General features: G+C 34.3%; 1 protein-coding gene and 1 long non-coding RNA gene across 2 annotated transcripts in view; one reads left to right on the top strand and one right to left on the bottom strand.

Moving 5' to 3' along the window:
- The window catches only part of Pard3b (par-3 family cell polarity regulator beta), an 864914-nt gene that overhangs the window by 183142 nt on the left and 657493 nt on the right, over positions 1 to 24279 (top strand). The gene's annotated exons all lie outside the window — the stretch shown is intronic.
- Positions 6895 to 19552, bottom strand: LOC102020209. The gene is made up of 3 exons (XR_262930.1): positions 19083 to 19552; positions 14458 to 14581; positions 6895 to 7149 (listed from the first exon to the last, which is right to left on the bottom strand). It is a non-coding gene; the product is annotated as an uncharacterized LOC102020209 (long non-coding RNA).

Raw genomic sequence — 24279 nt, 5'->3', positions numbered from 1 at the left:
AAAAAAAAAAAAAAAAAAAAAAAACTCAGAATATAATTTAGAAAATCCACAAAAGTAAGATGTATAACCCAATTAAATTTAGTCTTCTTTAATCTATCATATATTAAATGTTATATATTAATATTTCTTAAATGTACCTTTATTTTTCCACCAGCTTTACTATTGTAACAATATTTTCAGAATTATTTACTAAAAATTTACAATTTTATGCAAATCTATTAAAATTAAGTGAATGAATTGTAAAAGAAAATAACTAATACTAACTTCATTGTGCTTTAAGAATATTATATTCTTCATTTTATTCTTTGTGACTATGACTCCATATTTCTATTTAAACTCACTTCAGAAAACATTTTACTGTAGAAATTGAAAGAATATGTGCAGTAAGAAACCATGTAGCAAAAAATGTAGAAATAATTACATTAAAGAAAATATTTCTTGAGTTAAAAAGTCAAAAAGTCTTCCTGAAAGCAGTACGTGTGTTTGTTTGTTTGTTTTTAGCAGAAATGGTCAACAATGCACAAAGAACATTACTGTAGATTTGGCTATGTAGTAAACACTCCCCTTAAATAAAATCTGAGCATAATAAATTCTTTATGAATTTTCTCCAACTCGAAGCACTTTGGCTTTGTAATGTGGAGGCACGATCTCTTCACCCTGTAGTTAGCCAACTTTCAGCTATGTGACCTTTGACACTGTACTTTGGTGCTCATTTCTTCTATGAAATGGGGTTCCACAAATCCAGGTAATATTATTATTCTTGGTTCTACTTGGAATAATTAATTAAATGAGATAACTGGAGGTTAGCTTGTGTAAAGAGGGGTGAATTTGGTACCAGCAAAGTAAAGGACTTTTGCACTGAATAACTAGTGAAATTAACAAAAAGGGAATTAGACCTGGCTCCATTTGTGCCCAGGATGTTCATTTAGGGTGTTGTACAGTGCACTGTGGAGTCAGGCTGCCTGGCTAGACTTGTAAATGTGTCTAGTGGTGGCAGCGTGGACATGTTTGTCCCATCCATGCAGACTTTCAGAACCTACAGTGCCACGGGGATTTCAGGAAACAAACTGCAACATGTATGTGTCACGTCATACATTTCTTTGCACTTTGTAAGAACGTGATCTGTGTTAGTAATTGAAATAGTCATCAATATTATTTTTATTAATATTTATTTCTTGAAAGAGAGCTACAATTTGAGGGGCAATGAGCATGGTCCTATTAAAAAATTAATTAGGAAAGGAGTTGAAAAATATCTATTCTGCCAGGTCCTTACATTTAGGAAAGGTTTTCTAATGCTTACCCAGGGTTAATATCGTTGTTCTTCTGAGTATCTGAGACCAAGGCAGAGCCTCATTGTTGGTGGTCATAAAATAAGAAGGGCTTTAAGCGTCTGTCTAGATATAAAACCTCTGTGTGGTGTGTGTGTTCTCCACCCCATATCAGAATGCGCACTTATATCCATGGCTTCCTCTTCTGTTGATTTAATCAGTTGCAGGTGGAAAATACTAAAATTCTTTGTACTGAATGAACATGCACAGATACTTTTTCTTCTCATTATTTCCTAAATACTGTCTAACAGCTCTTTATATAGTTTTTATATTATCTTAGGAAATCTGGAGTCTGGAAGGTATCCCAAAACATTACCAAGGATTAGCTGTATATTAACAGTTAATTGCACATATAGGGAAAAGAGAGGTTGAAAAAGAAGTTTAACAAGTGAATAATAAGGAAATTAATTACATATTGGCATTATTAATGTGAACTGTTTCATAGACATTCTTTTTAAAGAGGTTTTTCTTTAATGTTTTTAGTTTTGAAATACTTTTAACCTGAAAATTCAGAGGGTCTTTACAAATATATTTATAATTTAACTCTCCAGGCCTTGTTGTGTGTGATCAGGTCTTAGACATACCAGAATTTGGGGGCTTTTGAGGGACTGATATACTTTATCTTTATTTTATAAGTAGTTTCTCATTTAAAACTTAGTGTAATGGCTAAGTTTTGGAAGACTAAGAGTTGGTAAATAGTTGCATAAATATACTTTGTATACTTCATGTACTTTTTCAGGTTATAGGCCACTATGTATATAGGCTTATCTCCTTTTAGTAATAACTTTTCTCTTAGAATGAGAGTAATGATCAGAAATAAAGAGGAAGAGCCAATGGGGCCATACTCTAAACTTTAAATCTTAATTACATTTTTTATTCTGAGATAATTGTAGAACTACATATGGTTGCATGAAATAATAGAGCAAGGTCGTGTGTGCTCTTTACCCCATTTCCTCTAATGGTCACATATTGCAAAAGGGCAACAGTGTCACAGCCAGTATATTGCTACTGATACAGTCAAGATACAAAACATCACACAAGTGTTCCTTGTTAAAATTCTGGGTTTTGATGCTTAAGTAACCTCAAAGGGATCAACTTAATAGTGAGATCAGATCAAAGAACTAGGCCAAAAATTTATCAAGAGAACATAGATCATTGCTTTCTGCATGGTAATTGGAATGTTGTGGTAGTCAGTCAAGCAGCAACCATGATTAGACAAGGAAGACTACTTCTAACATCCTTTTAAAGTTCTGTGAGAAAACCAAAACATAAATAAAAAGCAAAATAAAAGACAGATAGTAGGAAATTGGGAGATTGATCTTTTGCAGAAGAAAAAGTGACCAAGGTATTGAAAATTTAAGACATGCTTTACTTTAAGTGGTTCTATGAGTTAATTGATCAATATCTTTACCTGTGATATTAAAATCTAAATTTTAGGCCTTAGATTGAAATATAAAGATCCAGTACCACCTCCTGAGTAGCTAAATGAGGTGTACAAATAATAATTTTCTATTTGTCCCTATAGTTATGTCCTAAATATATCTTTAAATGAAATAGCTTGCTTTCAGAGGAGGGGATTGTCTTGAATAACTTTAATTTATCTCTTCCTAGGTCATGGTATGATCAGAAAATATGTATGTGTTTGAAATTTTAAAATGTATTACAATAAAATGCACATTCACATTAATCCTCCTCAAAATATTTGCCCTTGCTTTGAACACAGTTGTCACTTTCTGAAGCAGTTCTGGAAGTCCTTTCTGATGAGTGAGTGTCTTTAGTTGCACTAACATGGCTGCCTTGATACCCTGAATCAGTTCAAAATGCTTGTCTTTCATGGTCTTTGGGACTTTGAGGAAAAGCCAGAAGTTACATGGTGCCAGACCTGGTGAATAGTGTGTGAGAACACACCATCATGCTTTTTACAAGCCTGTCCTTCCATCGGATGGAACTCAGCAGCAACATTCACCACAGGTTTGCTCACTCCTCATAAAGATAGTCACGAAAGAAAACTTACAGAACTGCTTCAGAAAGTTGCAGGAACAATGAGGTAAGTGTGTTACCAGCAAGGAGGATTAATGGCAATATATCTTTTGCTATAATGAGTTTTTTTCTAATTTAAAGATTTAAGTTTTAATCACTCCTATATTGAATAAAATGAAGTGATATAGCCAGCAATGTATCCTAAATTCTCTGAGCTCCTTTCCACAGCTTTTAGCTTCATGGTAGATTGGTCATCATAGAACTGCTGGTTTCCATTCAAATATTTTAGAAATGATAGGTGATGATGTCATAAAGAACATTCCAGGACATTTTCTGGATGCAGCAAGCATTTAGAAAGAGAACTCACTGGGGTAGCTATGTTTAGATTGTGGAGGTTTTTGAGTGAGAAGGTGGTGTTAATAGTTCTATCAGAAAAGCCAGAGAAGCCATTTTCCTTTGAGTCTGATAGATCTTCTAGTTTTAAGGGAGTACCTATATTTAAACATGAGAAAAGTTGCTATTCTCTTAGATTATTTGTAGAACTAAGAAAACACTTGGATGAGAAATAGAAGTTTGATTTGTAAACAAGTAGCAGCAACTTGAATAAAGTAGGTCTTTTCTTATTTCTTAAACATGATATAATGGATGCAGCTAGAGACCATACAAGTGAAGTAAATCAGACTTGCATGTGTAACCATTGCATTGTCTCCCTAGTGCAAGAAACTGAAAGAGTAAATAAAATCTGAAAGGGACAGTAGATATTATGAAAGGGAAAGAAACTGCTCAAAAGGAAAGAGCAACTGGGATGAGAGAATGGAGAAAAGAAAAAAGGAAAAAAAATACAAGATAATTGTACTACTAGTCTCTGTTGGTTTATTGTGAGGAACAGTTAACGCTTATTTTTTTTTATCAATTTGCATGCCTATATTTGGTAATCTGAACAACTACTTTGAAGATAACAATATGTACTGTAACAACCATTGATGATTTCCTATCATCTTGTTTTCAAATTCTGTATTGTTTTTAATGCTTTTTAAAATTTTTATCCTCTTTTTAAAAAGTTACTTTGCTATTTATAGTAAATGAAAACACACAGCAGACAGCATGGATAGGCTCAGCATCAAGCTCTGGACACGGTGTTTTATTGTAGCAGGATTCGCACAAAGGTGAGACAATGAGGCTTTTTCCAGAAAGTACTGTGTATTTATGCTGTCCCGGGGTTGAGTAGGTTCATACCAAAAATGCTGAACCTCGAGTGTGGCAGGATTTTGCTTTTCATAAGGTTTTTGTCTTTGTCTCCTATAAATGGTAGCACACTATAATACCACAGACTGATTTAGTACAGTCTGTTACAGAGCAGTGCTAGAACTACACATGGGTATCTAGGAAAGAACTGAGCCATGTTGCCTTTCTGAGTGTGAGAGAGTTCCCCCTCCATCACATTCTTTCTGAAGGTGTCTTGCCACACTCCTCCAGGGAAGGGTCTTTCCACATAATGAATATGAATTTCTATCCCTGTGTAGTATCAATACAGGCCTTGGGATTGTCATTTGATAAATTTAATTTATTTTGTTTTATATAGCTATGGTCGGCTAAAGTCATTACAACTAGCTAAAATTTAAAATTCTTTGAAGCCTAATAGTGTTGTTTATATTGATAACTTCTTGATACTGTGAATTCCACAAACCATGGATACCATAGATGGTGCAAGAGAAAGCTCCCTAATTGCTTCACAAATTTTCTGTTGTTTAATTTCCTGAAAAGTTTTCTCCTTCTTTTATTATTGATCTAGAATAAAATGAAGAGTTAATATGATTCTATCTTTATCTCTTCTGCTCTACCTTTTCATTAAAAAAGCAATCATTGCAGTGGCCTTTTATATGTAAATTTTATTTTGCCTCCAACCATCATTTCCGCTGCATAGCAGCTAAAGCTTTAAACTACTGTGGCAAATAGAGGAGACTTACAGAGCTATACAATGTTTTCAGTTTCTATAGAACTTCCTTTAAAATTAGGTGACCAATCTTGCTTTAGTGCTGAGGTTACTCATTATGTTGTCAATGTCTAATCACCATCCTTTGGTCTACTATTTGTAATTTCTCTGTGCTGCAGTATCCTATTGCTATTGGATGCTACTTGAAAGAAAATCATTGATCTGTAACATACTCAAGAGTTTTGAAATCTTGGCATCAGAGTATATTGTACCTTTAGAATAAAAGAGATTTTCATTTTTTTTAAATAATTGCTTTGCAGTTCTTTTAATTCAACTCAATATTGCTCTTTATTAAACTTTTTAAAAGTCTTCATTGGTTTCTTTTGTTAAACTATTTCTGCATTCTTCACATAGCCTAGGATGGACTTACTAATTAAATAATTTAACTTTATCACTGCTCACCCAGGGACATTAAAATAATATATTAGTAAGCATGTTAATTTAAATACTGATCCTTAGCATGTCTAACTGTTTCATGATGGAGGCCATAGACCTGAAGTTAGTCTAAATTTCTTTACCCCATTAATAATACACTCCACATATCTTCCACTAATTTGGGGCTTATTTATTTCTATGTAAATCCTTTTTCAAAGAACCATATCAGATACTTTTGGGAAATCTGTATAATTTCAATCCTATGTGTCACCCTTCTATTTTTTTAATTTTAAATATCTTAGTTAAAAAGCAAATTTTCTATTATCATATTATACTTATCTATAAATTATACTTGTTACAGTGCCTTTAATTTCAGCTCATAAGTTAGAAGTCCTGAAATATCCATGAAAGGTGTTTTAAAATTTTTAATGCAAGGTTGATGACCATCACTCCATTTGATGACCTTTTATGTGTCCCATGACACTTCAGTTCCTCACTTTTGTTATTCCAGACACATTCAGGGTAAAGAGTATTACTGCATCACTGATACACTGAATTTAGTAGTACTTCAGTGACACCCTTAACTTCTAATACAATTAAAGACTTGGATTGGCAGCGCAGCAAAGTGAAAAGAGTACAGTCTTTGGAGTGAGATAAACTTGAAACTAATTTCTGTGTGTCACTGTCTTTCTTTATGTCCCTAAGAAAAATTATGTAAACTTTAAATTGCTGCATCATTATGAGAATTCACGGAGAGAACATGAAGAAAGCTACAGTACGTAGCAGTACTTAAATGTTTCTCCTTCTCTTGAGTTCAACCAGGTGAAAGCAAACCTAAATAGAGGAAGAAGCAACCAGAGCAGTGCCAGGACATCATGTGCTCAGCAATAGTTACTAGCTGTGTTGGGGAAGGGATCAATGGGGTCTGGCATGGTAGAAGAGAGAAAAGAGGAAGTAAGGCTTCTGGCCACACCTCCCTGCTCTTCACTGGTGTGAAATGTGAGCATGTTCTCTCCCCGCCCACCCTACCTGTAATTCTTTTTCAGAAACTATGTTTCATAAATTATGGTTTTGGCCTGGCATGGTGGTGTATACCTGTAATCCCAGCACTCAGGAGGCTGAGGCAGGAGGATCGCTACAAGTTCGAGGCCAGTGTGGACTATATAGCAAGACCTTGTCTTAAAAACATCAATCAATGAGTCAATCAATAGTGGATTTTTAAAAACATTTCTAAGGAATCGAAATGGCTTTATTGTTTGAAAATAAAAATATTAAAGTATCCAAATGTAAATACATTCTGGACTATTGCATGTATCCATTTTTTAACTTATGCAGGATATAGGGATTTTTTTTTTTTAAGAAAAGGGAGTTGTTTTCCCTCTGGAAGAACTTTCAGAAGAGTGAATATTCCATCTCTACAGGAAAAAGCATCTCAGCTCTGCTGTATCCAAGGACTGCCTGTGCAGTGGGTGCCTGGGAAGAGAAAAGGTGTTGAGATGAGATTTCATTGGGCAGTGGCTCCTTCAGTTATTCAAGATGAATGAAGTCAATACATAATTTAAATAAGCTACAGGAAAATAATAGTTCTGGTGGCAACTGTCCAGCAGTGTTTTACACCTTAAAACATTCATGGAAAAGTGCAGTCAGTAGAAACAAATGAGGATGACCTGTATAAGACTTTCTAGAGATTAATCCAAGAAAGCCAGAATTTAGATGCCTTTCAAAAAGAGGAAATGGAAGGCAAAGGGAGCAGGAAGGATACAGTAGTTGTCGCACGACTTTGTTTTGACCAGTGATTTTCTACATGTTAGCAGATGACTCCCACTCACACTTTGTGACTTATGTACCATACCTTTATTCCTCATCCAGACTGTGTAATCAGTTAAATCTTTTTTATATGGCTAAGTGCATAGGACACGGTGTGTTATTTGGAAGTCATAGTAACCATTCGTCAAACAGGGAAAAATGCAGTCTGTTCTTGTCTTCTCTGTGTATGGATCTGAAATGGGGACTCCAGTCAGAATGCAACTGACTTAGATTTAACACACTTTGGAATACATAATACCTCTATCATCATATGCACACTAAAAATGGCATTTAGAGTGCAAAAGCCAAGGGCCGGGATGTAGCTCAGCAGCACAGTGCCTACCCAGCAAGCATGAGGTTGTGAGTTTGATTGCCAGTACCCCCCCCCAAAATGCAAAAGCCCTTTTATTCCTTTGTTTCTCCTTTCGCTGTATGTGTGCATGAGCGTGTGTGTGTGTGTGTGTGTGTATGTGTGTAAATGAATAAATACGGTGGAAGGAGAGTTCTCCTCCATGTTAAACATTTTACATTAGATTTTTACAAAATCTGCGTAGTTTCCTAAACCATTTGAGTTAGGGTGCTCAGGATAATATCCTCAAGGATGTATGCTATTTACAGATAATGAAGATTATTAGAAAGGTTAGCATTTCTCAAGAGTTGGGTATATTAAAAAGTAGAAACAAAAATGCTATTTTCTTTTGGAAAATGAAAAAACATGTAAGCTTTTTTCAACAACTAAGAAAATACCTAGGACAGATGATCTGAATCCGTAGGATCTTGCTTTTAGCTCTTGTCTTTAAAACATCAATTTTAGTATACCATCTAGTTTTGCATTTTCATTGGAATGTAAATTATGTCATAAAATCCCTCTGGAGGAAAATTCTCAGTACAGTTAATTTCTCTAACGTACCCTGCTAATACTGCAGAATAATTCATTATTTTCAGAAAACTTTACTGTGTCATTCTTCATAGGAATAAAAGGGAATACTGGACTCAGCTAAAGCTTTTTTATGTGATTCAGAGTTCAGTAAGTGTCTATCTAGGAGTATTTTTTTTTGTTTTTTGTTTTTTTTTTTTTTTTTTTGAGTGTCCTTCTCCCTGTTCCTGACATCCTCTGGATTCCCTGAAAATTATTTTGTTACCAGTCTGTCTATCATAATAATTTAGAGCATTTCCTAAGTCCCTCGATGCTATCTTATACTAAGTGAGTTAAAAAGATATGGTCTCTTCCTTCTTTGAGTTTTTAATGTAGGAGAATAACGATAGCAAAGGAAGTAATAAGGAAATTCAGAAATATGAGCACATGTTAAGACTTTGTAATCATTGAATCATAAAAAAATTTGAGGGAAAGGAAATTTAAATATACTTAAGTATAATTATCACATTTTGAAGGTGAAATTGAATCTCATGTAAGTGAGTTGCCTGAGTTCCTGAACAAAGTAGAAGAAATTGAACTAAAACATCATCTCTTTTTTGACCACTGTTCTTATGAACCAGGCTTGCAAGACAGTACAATGTAAGTAATACCTTTAACCTCTTCTACCAAGTAGAGAGATTAAAATTAAATTAAATTTTAAAATTTTAAAATTAAATTAAAATTTTTAAAATGTTTTCTGGGGTTACCTATTGGAGGCAAATCAATGGTGTGCTCCTTCTGTACAAAAATGTTATTTTAGCATTTGTGTAATGCTTAACAAAGAATGAAAATCCGTAAAATGCAGAAGAATAGAAGAGATTGGCTTAGTTGAATGGAAAAATTTTGCATGGGAGCCTAGACTTTGTGGGCTTCCTGCCATCCTTGTATAGGTCTCAGACTCTTTGCAGGCCAAATAAATTAGCAGGAGCATCTAAAAGAATAATTAAGGCCTAATGAAGATCCCAAAAGATTATCTAACCAGAATATCTAAGATTCCTTTATCTACAGGTCTAGATTAAGTCATGTGAGAATTTCCATAGAGAGAGTATATTTGACCGGATGAAATGTGTTAAAGACAAATAATTAATAAATTTTCCTGAGATTTTGTGGGTGAGATAAAAGCATTAGACTGGGTGGTAAAATAGTTGGGTGGATTCATATTATGTTATGTTCTTCAGCAGAACTAGTTTCTGTTGCAAGTAAATAAATTAAGCCAAAGGGAATTTATTACAAGGACTTTAGGCATCTCATGAATCTGCAGAAGGGTTCAAAGTTATGTGTTAGCAATAATACACAAAATTAGACCTCATTTAAAAAGATAAGGAAGGGCACTTTTGTGAGGACTATAAATTTGTACAAATATTTGGCAAATTAATTTGGTTCTGTTAAAATGGAAAATTCACACTATGACATACACAAACTACATGGTTAGACATCTACTCTATAGAATTAAAATAAACATTTTATAAAGAGACAATCACACTTGTTTATTGAAGCATTTTTAGTAGTGTTTCATAAATGAGAAGTGAGAACATAAATATGCATGGAAATCATTCATATAAGAATGATAGCATATGCTATGTACTTGCTAGTGTTTCTTCTCAAGAAATAAGAAATGTACAGTGTATTAATCTTAGAAGTTGTACTTATTACATGTTGATAAATATATAACACAGTGTTCATAGACACAGATTATGGAGCCAGGTGACTGGATTTGTGTGAGAGGTTTACGGGTCTTAGTTCTATGATCTAAAGATATGCCTCTTAGCTCATCGATACTTTGGTGTCCTCGCATGTAAAATGAAAATAATGAAAACCCTTAGCCAGAAGTTTGTACATTCAAATTTTAGTATCGATTAACTATTCTGGCATGGAGTTCTCGGTTCTTTAGAGTTTTGGAAGGAATTTAACTTAGTTTACGTAATTTTAATAAGGAACATGGGTGATTTTACTTTTGGAATGGTTGTTTTCCTTATAAAATACCCTGGTGCACAAATCTACTGTAATTAATGCAAGATTTTCTTTGTTTGTAGACATGTAGATTCTTTAAAGCACTTTTAAAGTCATTTAACATAGCATGAATAACATCAATAAAGTGTTCAGGCAGAAGTTATCATGAGCTATGTCACTGTTGGAGAAAAGGATGGAGTATATGTGCTGTTTAGGTGATTAGCTAATGAATGAGGAGGAATACTGGTGAGCCTCTGCTACTGCATTAAAAAGACAGTACAAATAAAATGTTCTCAAGGAGGAAGATAGAGTATATAGTTGGAAAATACATGTGAGGTTATAAATGAAAGTAAGTCTTATAAAATACATTGAGAATTTGATACTCTTCCTTAGTGTAATGTGTAGTTTAGCTGAGATCTTAAAAAATGGACATTGGTGGTCTTCATTTTTTTTTTTTTAGAATAGAGCTTTTATTGGTGGAGGAGGCAAATTATGTGAAGAAGGAATGTCTAGGAACCAGAAAATTGAAGGTCAAGAAAATCGGGATAAGCAAAGTGAAAGATACATTGCATTTGTACTTTCAAGCTAAGGGAAGTGATGGTCTAGATAAAGATCAATGAAATATTGGCAAGAAAATCTGACAAAGAGAAAAAAAAAAACGATGAGTCAGAAACAATCCTAAGATACTTAGCTTCTGAGAGAAAAAAATTAAAGATTTGCCTAAACTTATGAACAAGATACCTGTAAGGATAGGATCTTTGTTGTACCTAATCATATGGGTTCTAATAATTGGATTAAGTAAATGTGACAATTTTAATAGCCTCACACATTGCACTTAAATTATCACTTCTTTTGTTCTTAGTTGTGTTAATGTATCTGTGAGCATTTCAGCTATCACACACTGTCTTTCTCAGTGCTCCTTGAACTAATGAGAGAACAAATGAGCAAATAGGTATACAAATAAGCAATGTTTAGCAGAGAGTTGTTTCCATTGGGCTGGCGCCGTGGGTGGAAGTAGGTGTTTAGCTGATCTCAGGTTAAAGAGGGAATTTGGTGTTCATTGTGACCTTATGTGTACCTTGCCCAACCCATGCCAACTAGACGGAGGTGCCCAGGGTCTGGAAGCCACCATGGTCATCTTTGATGCGCTAGGCCATTCATCCTACACAGGTCTCATCATGCCTACATGGGAGTCTAGAGAGTAGCAGTGACTAAAATCATGATGCTGCCTGTATTTTTAGTTTCTATATCATTTTGAGATTTAAATCTTATTACTACATCTTTAATAATTTGGAAAAGTTTTCTATTTTGAATTTCTGAAGATTTCACCATTTATCAATAAAAAATTTGACCAGAAATTTGGCCATTTGACTCAGACAACTTCATTTTTGTGTACAACAGTGCTTTTCCATGATGAACTAAAGGTGCATTGTAAGCCTTGGTATTTGTACCTCAGAGAATATGTGCCTGTTTGCCAGACCAACAGAAGGTCATAACTGATTGCAGGTATCCATCAGTAGCAACAACTTACTTGAAAATTTAAGGAAATAAAATAGAAAATTTAATTTTGTGAGGTGATCAACAGTAATAAGCTTGGTTTCATAATCATTTACATATGTGTATATATATGTATTTTCAAAACGTTGAATACCTTAAATATGCATAATTTTATTTGTCAATTGTTCTTCAAAAAAAGGAATTTTTTTAAAAGAAAAATAATACTTTGTCTCTATTGAAATAATACTTCATATATACATTTGCGAAGTTTGAAAAAGTAATGCAACATAGAAGTGCTTGGAGATTGAGAAATGATGCCACTTCTTGGTTTATATTCTTTGAGGCAAGGCTAATGATGCCTTTTGTTCACTTATTTTCATACCTTTGGATCTTCTCCACATTGTTTTAAAGGACTAATCCATAGCAGGAAGTACACAACTGATTTAAACTTGCATTTGTTATAATATTAACTATTTGGAGATCATTTGTATCTGTGTCTTGAGTTTCATATGGCTTTATGTAGGTGAATACAACAGTTGCATTAAATTCAAAAGTGTAAGTATATATGTTTTAACTTTATTTTGAGCAGATTTGTTTTAAAGATGTACTCATTAAAGACAATCAAAACTTGGTCTTCTAAAATGCACAAAATACCATTTGATATTGAACATTGGAAAATCCGTCAAATGATTGACAACAAAGGGATAAAATATTAAATGTTTTATCTGGAAATAGCTAAAAAAGAAAACTAAGTGGGAGTAGTGAGGAATGTTCGAGTTCTTTCACTTATCTCCAGCCTTATCGTAGATCATATTTTATTTCAGCTCTGGTTTGCCCCCTTCTCTGCATTTATCAGGGTTCCTTCATGTTCACCTGGCTAATCTGAATACTAAATATAACAAATGGGTGTTTGGAAGCTTAAAGTGATGACTTTCAAAGGGGCTATTATCATTTATCATGGAAATGAATTCAGCCCACTGATGATAATTTAGCTGACAAGTAAAATGAGCATCATATGTCTATAAAGTGAAGTTTTCAGATATTCAACTTGCTCAAAATAATGTTTTCTAAAATGTTATATTGCGTTGAATATTGTGTTCACAGGAGAAACTTCATCAATCAGCAAATTCTCTGTCTAACAATTGTAGAAAGATAGATTTGTTTCCACCAATTCAATGAGCAAACTTTCATAATTTTTATGAATATTCCATTGTATCTTTCAAATGTGTGTGTGCTCTGTGTTATAGTTCTGTGACCATCCTGGGTTCTAGAATTACAAGTCTCTGGAATTGAGTCCTGTTTTCAAAGGGAGTGTATAATACTGCTTTAATTTCTTCATCTGATGGCAGTACTGACTTTGTGACCATTGGGTTATGAGATAATGTATGCAAAAGTGCTCAGAACAACAGTTCCTGTGGTTCCCAAATCATGAAGCAAGTATGCAGTGGCCCACCAAAAACTCACCAGGGTGCTGCACAACATTTTAATCTTCTGAGAAACACATGGATTGCCAGTCATGGGAGTTCAGTTACAATATAGATCATGCTCTGTTTGGGAGGATACCCTTTACAAGACTGAGTTTTCATCAGTTTAAATAAAGCAAGTGCCATGTGAAAATCATCATGTAACAGGACATGAGGGTGGTGTATCTAATTTAAGAATTTCTGCAATGCCTAACAGGCATATACATTCTTTTAGTAACTGTGATTGAGAATTAATTGAAACTATGATTTTGTTCAATTCACGTGTGTTATGTTTCTAAATGGCTACTAAGTTGGTAGCCCAGAAATAATCAGATTGTGTGGACCTTCCTATTTAACAGAATTAGTTGGTATTTACTGTACTTTGGTATAAAAGCACTATGCAAACGGTACTAAGACACTAAAGATGTCGCAAACCAAGAACATGTGGAACCTTCTGGCTAGGTGTCTCCTTCTGCAAATGTGTCCTCAATAAGGGTTGGTTGATGCTTTTGCACTGATTCTTAGAAAGTCACAAGGATTTTCTGCAGTTTAATTGAAATTCCTTCATAATCATTTTAATTCTGTTTAATGACAGCATGAATAGGAAAAAAGAGTGAAAAGAGGCAAGAAAATGACATGGTAGAAATTGAGCTGTCTGACTATAAGAGCAGAAATGACAGCCACATCCAGGGAGGAGAAGTTGAGAAGCTGCCTCCTGCAGATGAGGAGAGGAGGGGCCAACATAATCACTGCCCGAGAGTCAGACAAAACCTCCACACACCCTCCCACCCAGCCTGCAGAAACAGCGACATGACTTAGTTGTACCCAGATTAGGAGCACCGTACAGAGAGAAGGAAGGAAAGCTAAGGAGTTCAGGGCCAGACAGTAGGACAGAGAAAACCCGCAGCCCAGCTGAAGTTGGCCAGTGTCTTGGTGCTCAGGCCAGGGCATCAGGTGCTCTCAAACAGAGAGTCTCCTGCCCAGAGGCTGCCTAGAAGTATGGGGTTCCAAACCACAGCTGAGCACATTTTCAAAGGGAGAGATTGGACTGGGTTGCCATTCTCAGGAGTAATGACAGGCACACCACCAACCAAACTCTTGAGCACAGAGCAGGTAGGGGCAACATGAGACATCCCTTCCTTTACCTACTTGAGGTCTCTGGACGGAGTGAAGAGGTTCACGTACAGGGAAAATTATTCTATGAATCTGCACCCTTGCTGTGCCTCTAAGCAAATGGCCCATGGAAACACTTGTAACATCTGGAAAACATTTTCTTAATGGAAATACAGAACATGATTAGTTAATTCCTTTAAAAATATTCCTTTAGGAACATATATTCTTCTAGCTACCTTCTTTTATTTTCCCCCTCCAAGTTAAATTATATCACTTTTTATTTCATCAAAGGACCCATTCTACACTGAATAAACTCTCTAACTACTAAATTTAATTTTAATTTTAGAAAAGTTCTCTCTCTAGAGAAGCCTCTCCCAAAATGAAGCTGTGTTTCATTTTAAGTTTATAATTAATTTCTGTTATTCCTGTGGTAATAACTGTAATGCTGAAATTTGTTATACATCAATTAAAGAAATTTTGAAATTATGGACATTTGAATAACCATTATTTTGCCATGTAATTTTACATGTAAATATGCACAGTGCATAGATATAGATGTAGACATAGACATAGATATAGAATTTTCAGGGATATATATTGAGAAATGCCACTGATGTTAAGTGAATTAAAATTCTACTTTCAGCATGAAAATATTACCAATAAAAGTAAAAATATTTTAGAGAGCTTAATTTCCTCAGAATCACATGCCATGAGTCACATGTCTAAAATAATAACTATGTCTGTTAATGTTGTCCTCCTTTTATTTTTAAAATTAAAAAATAAAATAATAACTAGCTCGGATCTTCCTCAAAACTCATATCTGCAGAGATTTTTAGCAGCTCTTTAATTAATACTCAGGATGCCCTGATCACAAGGTTTTTCTGTGGTTTCATTGTCATTAATGCATATTAATGACATTAGACAAATAAAATGCCTTTCATAATTGCTTATCTCAAACCACTGTAAAAACCAAATATGGAACAATTAAAAATTCATTTGTGGTTTGTGGCTGTGCATTTGATGCTATAAGGCTAAGTGGTGGACCCGTAAGTGTCCTCTTTGGATTTGTGTGTTTGGTTACAAGTCCAGTAGCTGCCTTGGTCATATTTTATAGATAACTTCAGTCAAGGGAGAGTGGGCATGATAACAGTGTACACAGGCACAAATAGATTTTCAAAATAACTCAAGGGAAAGACATTGGATTGTTTATTTCCAAAGCTAAACAATTAGACAGTGCCTTACTGGCAAACACAAGATCATGAATTTGATTCCCAGTACAAAAGAAAAAAAAGTTAGGGTCAGGTGATACACACTTATATCCTTTTCACCTTTCATGCAGAACACTTCTAGATATAAGAGTTTTTCATGCATTTGTAAAAAAGAAAACTTTGCTTCACTGGTAATACCATCATTAAAATAATGTTATAGGTATATGATTATTTTGAAGTTTCTAGATGATTTTTAGATTTAATTCCCTACTCCTAATCATATATATTAGCACTTTCTGTTGCATTCACAGAATGCAATGTGCAACATTTAAAATGTCCTCAGTGAACTCAAGAATGAACACAGGAATATAAGAAGGGGAATGATAAGGTCTTTCTTGGTGGGTGAATCAAATAGGATCTTGTGTGTTATTCTAAGAACTTATTTTGCAGTATGAGAAGCCTTAAAGGATTTTTAACTGACATTGTCATAGTCCTGCTGCATCCTGTGGGGTTAGAGGTTGTGCAGGGTGGAAACTAGAATCCTTTCAAGAAGCCCAAAGGAGTAAGTCTGGGAGGACATAATAGTGACTTCTATTTTGGGTATTAAGGGTTGATTGAATGATTGAGTGGATGCATGGTGTTGGAAACAGAAAAGCTAAAGATGGTACAGATATTTTTGTCCTGAGGAATTGGAGGTATGACTTGATTTACTGAGCAAAAAGTTGCAGATTTTGTGACTGCCATCAGAAGATAGGCTCTGGACATTGTGAATAAAGGCTAAAATTTGGAATAGAGATCTAGACTGAGATATATATTTGGGAGTTCCCATTGTTTGTAATCTAGGCATAAAATTTTAACAGCTTGCAATTTCTTTTTGTAATTTGTATCAGAAAAGCACTAAGTAAGGCTGTAGTGAGTTACAGATATTTTTCTTTTATTCAGGTAATTTCATTTGTTGTTCAAATATAAGCTAATTGTTTTAGGATCTGAAGGGCGTTAAGGATTATAGGTATAAATGGTTTGTGCATACTGGCTAACACAAGATATTGTTCATCATTACTAGTGAACTTTGGCAATGGTAATACTAAGAGAAATTGTATTTTCATTCTCTCAATCCAGTTAGTTATTAGAATTTCAAGTCTGGAATAGTGAAAGCCTTTTCTTAGAATAGTGGATAGGCATTTGCATTATTGGTTAATACAATTAAAATAAAGTTTACAACATAAAGCATGTAATACTATGTAACCTGCTGTATTTTTTTTTAAGTTTGATGAATATCCCCGTGTGAGGCATCAGTTTTTTATGGAATCAAGCTGAATCAAGAAGAGATAAATGCTTACTTAAATAAGTGGAAGGAAAAGTAAAATATATACTTTTGAGTTTCTCCTCTGAGAACATTCTTAATGTAAGATGAAAGCTGTTGGATTTTAAGCATTACAAACAGGCAACGTGTTTCTTAAACATCATAATGCTTGATAGTGTTCTCTCCTAAGGGAGATATTTCCCTGCTAGGTTTGCTTTGAAATTTCACACAGGAAATACCCTTTTACTTGGTTTTTGCTGAAGCATAAAATTTGAGAAAGTTATGAAAAGGTAGTGTGCCTTTTAAAGATCTGAAATCCCATTCATCCTTTGCAAAAGATTTTATGACTTTTCTGTTTCACCTGGTTCAGTCACCCAGTCTCAAGGGTGACTCACCATCACCCCTGTTCTGCCCAGGACTAAGTGCATCACGTACATCTCAGGTGCCTTGTTCTGACCCTGTGATCCTTTTCTATACAGTATTCCCTTAAAACTAGTACTCACTTACTCTATGAAACCCCAAAATTTTTTCAACATTTTATTATGAAATTTCAAGTATGCACAAAAATTAAAATAATTATTCAGGTGAGACATATCTATTTAATACCTAGATTTTACAGTTAACATTTTCCTTTATTAACTTTATCATATTATCATTTGTCTATGTATTTCTGTAATCATTCTTCAATCTATTGGTCTTTGACACAGGGTCTGTTTGTGTAGTTCAGGAAAAATTTGAACTCAGGGTGATCCTTCTGTTCCACTATCCCTGGAGAATCTTATTTTTCGATATGTCCCCAAGTGTAGACATCAGTACACTTTATCCCAAAAGAATTTTTATAATGATATAATTAACATGATGTTATTTTAATAAAATTGTACATCATAAGTATATAAACACATTACATTTCTGTACTCTATAATATACTATATAATATCTGCCATTATATATTATAAAAATATAATTATTGTGATATTATAATTATATACATACATAATTTAGAACTCTACATTGTTGATGGTTCTGTCTTGGTTACTTTTCTTTCATTGCTGAGACAAAATACCTGATGCTGAGAATTAAGGAAGGAAAGCTTTATTTAGCTCACAGTTTGTGGAGGTTTCAGTCCATAGTCATCTGGCTCCAAGGCAAGGTGGCACATGGCAGAGGGCAATTGTTTATGGTGGCTGAAAACAGCAAAAGCAGCAAGAGCAAAAAGGGAAGAGAGGCAGAGAGCAAGCCTCTTTCATCCCTTTATATTGTATGCAAGCTACCAGCCCCTGAGTGAGAGTGGCACTCACACCCATAATCCCAGCATTGGACCATGAGTCACTCATAAACTCTAGAAGCCTGCCCGATGACTTCCTGAGGCTTTTGGGGGCCATCTAGACACACACCATAACAGGACCTTTTTAAAAGTAAAATTTATCAGTGATGAAATGTGCTGATGTCAAGTGTCTCACTGGAAGGTTTTGACAGCTGCATATGCCTGTGTAATGCCAGCCCCTTAGAGACATTATCTGCACCTCAGAAAATCACCTTCCACAGTTAACACAGAGCCTCTAATGACAACCACTGTTTTATTTGCTTGTTTGTTTGTTTGTTTTTTAATAACTGCTATTTTCTATTGAAATGATATGGTATGAATTCTCTTTTCTTTAAGTAAGGGCATCTTTCATTCAGTATGTCTTCAGAGATAGCCAAGTACTGGGTACACTGGTAGTTAGCCTTACTAATGTTGGTAATAGCCTACTACATGAATATTCCACAAGTTATCTGTCTGGTCTTTTGTTGGTGATCTGGGGTATTTCCAGTTTGGGATTATATGAAGTCAATATGACCTTCCCCCTTCTTAAGTATAACTCATCTTTTATCTAAGAAATAACCTTTTCCCTCAAAAAAAAAAAATAAAAAGAATTTTATTTAATCATGTTTAATATAATCTGTGCATTAAACCTTATAGTAATTTCTAAGACTATTTGTATATAAGGAAAGACTTTTTCTTGGAGACTTGAAAGAATAGGTCCTAAGAGTGTTTTTGTGCCCTGAAAACTATTCTCTTTAGCTACCTTTTCTAGCCAGTGATTTACAAAGGGTGATCAAAATATATAGTGAATTTAAATTAAAACACTTTATGAAAGTAAGAGACTTACTGCTATTGATTACCCTCAAAATATTCTTCCTTATTTCCATCATACTTGTGCATCATTCTTGCTGTTTTCTGAAGCTATTCTGGAAGTTTCTTTCCTGGAGGCATAATCAAAAATACTGTAAATATTTCTACTGAGTGTCATGCAAAAGAGAAATAAGCTCATAAGAACATTGTGGTATGTCTTCATTCACCATATTTACCAGATTTTGCACCTTGTGACTTTGGGCTCTTCTTCAAAGTCAAAGTAACCATGACTAGTAAATGTTTTGAATAAATTCAGCACATTAAGGCAGCCAGGGTAGCACAACTGAACATACTCAGGAAAGAGGCCTTCCAGAGCAGCTTCAGAAGGTGGCAAGAATGACTGGATAAACATGTTTGAAGTGAAGGGGAGGCTTTTGAGAGAGATTACCATCAGTGTGTCTTTTATAATAGAAATTTTGAAAAAAAATAAAGCATTCCTTACTTTTCAGTCAGTTTGTACTCTGTAAAGATCTTCCTTTTAGAGAATCCCTTGAATTTCTTTTGCTTTTCTGCTCCTTAGGTTGTATTTGCTCCTATAGTCATGTTAATTTGGGGGCAAAAAAAGTTTCCCACCTTCCATACACAAAGTAAGAAAACCTTCTTGGGAAGGACAATTACAAAGTCCGAGGTAATGACCGCCTAAAAATCCTAAAGTTCATCCAGGCTTTCTCATAAGACTGTTAACTATCAGCATACGCTGAGTTTTAGAGTGATGGCTACATTTGCTAGCATAACCTGTTATATAACTGTTTATGACCACTTGGTATCAGAAGATTTCAGTCAGAGTTTTATGGTTTCCCTTCTCAGAGTCTTCAGAAATCAAATCACCAAGGTCACCATGACATATGCTTTTGGTTAAATGCCCCTGTGACTGAATAGTCAGAGCACAGCACATAGCGCTGGTCATAGGCCTGGATTTTTACACTTCTGCATTCTAGGCAAGAAAGAGGATCACAAGAGGAGATACATATATGTATCCTCTCATGAAATATTTCTTTCAAAGAGCATTGCATCTCACGCCAAATTATTGTATTTGATTAAAGATAAAGCCCAGCATCCAATTATTGCATTTTCCTTCTCTTGCTTGTGTTTTCAACTAATATCATAGAACCTTTTTATTTACTCAACCAGATTGACAAGATTATAAATGAGAGCTGTGTGTGGAAGCCTCTAATTTTTCATAAGTAAATGAATTAATTTATCATTGCTGTGTTGTTTTATTGCTGTCTCCATGCCAGACTGCCCTGCTCCTTTATTCCCCCTTTTGCCTTAGAAACATTGGATCCATGTCATCGTGTTTGACAGGTTTCTGATTCCCCTGTCAGATGCAATTTGGTGCTAATCACATTTCCTTTGCTCAGTGTCAATGATGCAAGTCATGCATAATATTCCTATGTGTCCACTCCCTCACTTGCAGTGCAGCTGGAATATCTTGGGCATTAATCTGATAGAATACCACATTGAAATGTAAAAGTGATACTTGAACAGTAAGGTAATGTGGTCAGGCAGATGTGCAGTGGATAAGTGAGGCTAAACTGGTGGTCTTTTCTAAGCTTTGATGAATTTTATTTCATTTCTGAATATCTCCTTACAAACTTGTGACTATTTAATCAGTGGTTGTTCATTAGACCTTTAGCATTTTTAATAGAACTCATTCATTGTCCATGTATGAAGGAATGAGGGTTATTTTTCCCATTAAAAGGGATGCTGTAGGTAGTTCTGTTTAATGTGGAAGAGAATGATTATTTAAGATCATGTAATGTGTAAAAATCTAGGGAAATAGCTAACAATCCAGAGAAATCTGTTTACAGAAAAATAAGCCAAATTCTAGCATAGATTAGGTCAAAAACAATATACCTTTGTTTAGCTCATTTTAGACAAAAACAAACACTATGATTAGAGGGTTTGGGTAGATTTGGGAAGGTGATTGTTGTTTATTTTCCAAGACTAGGGTAAATGTTTTGACAATTATAGAATGGGGAAAGGAAGTACTCAAAAGATATAGAAAAAGGAACATGAGCAGAATCAGAGGTATGGGAGCCATTGTTTATCCAGTAAATAGCAGTTACTATAGTGATGGTAAATAAGAGTAGAACAGCAATTCAGGATCATATAGAAAAAGTTTATTTATGGATAAGAGGTATTTTTTTAAGCAAGGCTGTGTCATGATTGTATTTGAATTTTAGAAAAAAGGAATTTGAAGGTAGTGTGTAAGGAGGATTAGAAAGGGAAAAAAAAATGTCATCCAACCAGGACTGTTGTAATAGGCCAGGGGAGGGGTCAGGGCCCACACAAGGGCTGTGGCAGTGGCATAGAAAAGCTGTGACAGATGTAAAGGCAGTTCTACATCTACACAGTTATGCAGTTAATGGTTTTTGCAAGATGGACTAGAACAGGTAAGGGGGAAAGAATAAAACATTTACCGGATGTTAAGATGAAATGGGGGCTCTGGATTGTCATCCCTTTAAGTGAGAACACAAACAGATATGTGAATAATGGTAGATAATGCATTCGGTTTGGGTTATGCTGCATTTGAGGTCCGCATGGGACAGCCAAATAGCAATGAATAGTGGTCAGGAGGTGGAGATATTCCTGATGAATACCATAGGTACAGTAAATAATTGAAATTATGGGAATTGGGTTGCAGTTTCTTAAGGGGTATGCGTATGAAGGAAAGACGTAAATAAGCAATGAAACCTTGGCAATAAGGCTGAATTTTTGGAGAAAATTGTATCTAACTGAATTGAGGAAAAAGTAAGAAATTATCAGGAAAAGAGAAGTTGGTTGTGGAGGTGATGGTAAGCACTCTCAGGTACAGCAAAATGTTTAGGAAAGAGGAGCAAGTAGGAGATCCTGTTGAATTAATACATAACACATGTAGGAGATGTTTCTGTTGTTGTCACCATTTGTTTAGGGATTATTTACTGAGTATTAAGTTCATGGTGGTTTCAATGAATTATAGTATGAGAACTAGAAGCCTCATTTCATTTGACTGAGAAATGAATGGATGGTGTGGAGTTGAAGACTGCTCATTATTGACAGTTCTTCCAAAGACCTTGGTGGTGAAGGAGATGGATGACCATTGCAGTTGTAGGTTGGAGGGCAAATGAAAACATAAAATGTCTTATTCTTCTTTTGTAAATAGGGCATACATTTTAGATGGAAGGTAGATATCACCTGCAAGGACAATGAGGAAGATTTGTTAGCTAAGGTAGCAAAACTATCTTAAATATTATAATCTTGTGTACCTACAATACTGACAGAATCTTAGTATTTAATTTCTCTCATGTGATATTCTTGGATATAACTGTAGCAGCATTGACTATATTTATGAAAGATATGCAAACTACACATAATCTTAGCTGTATAAACAGTGAAGATATACAGTTTGAGTGTGGGACTTTCAGTCTATTTCTAGACCTTGAGTTTATAAACTAAGATATGTTCCTTTTTGCTTGTGAGTGACCATTGGTGGCCTTTTGGATATTGTTTATGTTTGATTGTCATTGTTTCTGCTTGTGCGCTTTGAAATTTAAATAAGATTAGTTAATATCTTGTCATTTAATCTTACAAAAGTTAGTGAACTCATTAATTAAGTCAAGTGCTGGAAAGAAAATATGTTGGTAATATATGATTTGATAATCTAGTTGTAGTAGCTAGTTAAACACTTTTTTTGGAGAGCTACAGATATAACACAGTGGCACAGGACTTGCATACTGTTTTCAAGGCCTTGTGTTCAATCTCTAGCACCACAAAATTAAAAAAAAAATATTGTATTAAGCAAAATAAGTTTCTTAAAGATGAATTTTAACCCCAGAATGGTGGTGCATGACTGTAATCCCACATACTCAAAACGCTGAGGTGAAAGGTTGCAAGTTTGAGGGCAGCCTGGGCAACTTAGAGAGATTGCATCTGAAAAATGCACACACAAAAAATCCCCAATACATAAATAGTAAAAAAAAATGTGTACAGTATAATTATAAAATGCATAAATATTTTTATTTATAAATTCTTTTATTTGTCCTAGAAATACAACTTTGAATGATTTTTTAAAATCTTTATTGCATCACTTATATATGTGTGCAAATTGATTTACATGTGAAATTTGGTATATTATACTTTATGTAAAGCATAAATTTAACAGTTCTTCAATAGATAGTTATAAAACTAAGTTAAATATTACTAGCTTTTAAATTTTTAATTAAACTTTTACTTTAAAATATATTTAGTCACTTTTAACCCTTACATTTATTTATTTTATGTATACATATAGTACATAAACAGATATAGAGTATTTTAAAAATTCAGTAGAGGTGACAATTAAAAAAGCAATGTCTAAAAAGGCTTACTGGAGGAAAACTACTGGAAAAAAGGTGATAAATACAGAGATAGAAGAATATTAACATTTTCTTACTTTTGTTTCTATAAGTCTATCAGTAAGATTTCCTGTGACATTATTGATAGCAATTGTATTTAAAAATAGAATGAAGCCTATATTTGAGACACAAATACCTATAGAGGATATATAATTACTGATAATTTTTATACCCAGAGAATCTTTTCAGAGATAATTTTGATTCACAAAAAATAATGGTCACAGTTTTGAGATTGAAATATATAAAATGTTAAGTCAAATGTTAATGATCAGAATTGCATTTTGACCTGATCTAGAATTTTTAGGGGACTGAGGACATGTTATAAATGTGTTTCTTGCCTTAGGACGTAGTAATTGATAAATGGTGTTGCAAAACTGAGCTCATAGAGGGACTCTGAAAAGAAAGATTTAAGCCCAGCATGTTACACAGAAAGCTGTAATAGGGTTCACTAAAGCCACTAAGGTATAGTGAAGTGGACTTTTGAACAAACTGATGTTATGAGTTTTGTCTTGAAAGAGTAAAAGGATGAAAAATGTGTGAACTGAGTATGCAACACAACAGCAATAATGTTAATCCTCAGTGAATTCTTAAAGAAGAGAAAGATTACCCGGGGACAGAGGAGGAAAACCATCTTGGCTTTCACTGGGGGAAGACGCTTTTTGCTTTGAGCTGCCACACTGTTAAAGGAATGAATATTTGTACAGTCTTGGTAACAATCCATTCTAATGATGCTGATTGTTTCTTGTAGCTTGCTTTTGACTGCATTTTAGCAAGATTTTAAAGTAGTATTTTCAAATG

The sequence above is a fragment of the Chinchilla lanigera genome, unplaced genomic scaffold, assembly GCF_000276665.1.
Source record: "Chinchilla lanigera isolate Chin_1 unplaced genomic scaffold, ChiLan1.0 scaffold00056, whole genome shotgun sequence".
NCBI lineage: Eukaryota > Metazoa > Chordata > Mammalia > Rodentia > Chinchillidae > Chinchilla > Chinchilla lanigera.
This window is presented reverse-complemented; position numbering and strand designations above follow the sequence as displayed.